The sequence below is a fragment of the Capsicum annuum genome, unplaced genomic scaffold (assembly GCF_002878395.1).
Source record: "Capsicum annuum cultivar UCD-10X-F1 unplaced genomic scaffold, UCD10Xv1.1 ctg5104, whole genome shotgun sequence".
Lineage (NCBI taxonomy): Eukaryota > Viridiplantae > Streptophyta > Magnoliopsida > Solanales > Solanaceae > Capsicum > Capsicum annuum.
Window position 1 is genome coordinate 141,648 of NW_025858956.1, and position 939 is coordinate 142,586.

The window sequence follows — 939 nt, forward strand, 5'->3', positions numbered from 1 at the left end:
GATGGCTTATCAGTAGATTATCAAATTCGTTTAAGAAAATTCAAATGTGTAGTTATTTTTACTACCAACAACGAAAAGAAGGATCCTGATGACACCAACAAGGATGTGCCTTTAATAATCTATTCAACAATTTGATTTTCGACAAGGTATAATTACAGGCTCTATGAGGGCTCAAAGGCGAAAAACAGTTATTTGGAAACTACTTCAAGCAAATGCATATTCCCCCTTTTTATAGACAGAATAACCCCCCCCTCACACCCCCTCCGTCTTTTTTCTTTTGATATCTCTAGAATAATTAAACCAATTTTTCGAAATTTAACAGGTAAAGAGGGAGAATTAAAGATTCTAGAGTCTAAAGAAGAACAAACAAAAAGAGAAGAGAAAAAAGAAAAGGACAAAAAAAGGAGAACACCAGAAAGGAAAAATCACGGCTAGCGGTAGCAGAAGCCTGGGATAACATTCTTTGTGCACAAATAATAAGAGGTTACATGTTAATATCTCAATCAATTCTTCGAAAATATGTTGTATTACCTTCATTGATAATAGCCAAAAATCTCGGGTGTATGTTATTCTTGCAACTTCCTGAATAGTCTGAGGATTTGCGCGAATGGAATAGACAAATGCATATTAAATATACTTATAATGGTGTTCAATTATCAAAAATAGAATTTCCACAAGATTGGTTGAGCGATGGGATTCAGATCAGAATTTTATTTCTTTTTTGTCTAAAACCTTGGCATATATCTAAACTGTACCCCTCCCGTGTAGAGCTGATGAAAAAGAAAAAAAAGATGATTTTTGTTTTTTAATAGTTTTGGGAATCGAAGCTGAACTTCCCTTTGGTTCTCCCCGACAGCGCCCTTCCTTTTTTGAGCCCATTTTTAAGGAACTCAAAAAAAAAAATTGGAAAATTTAAAAAGAAATATTTTATAACTTTTA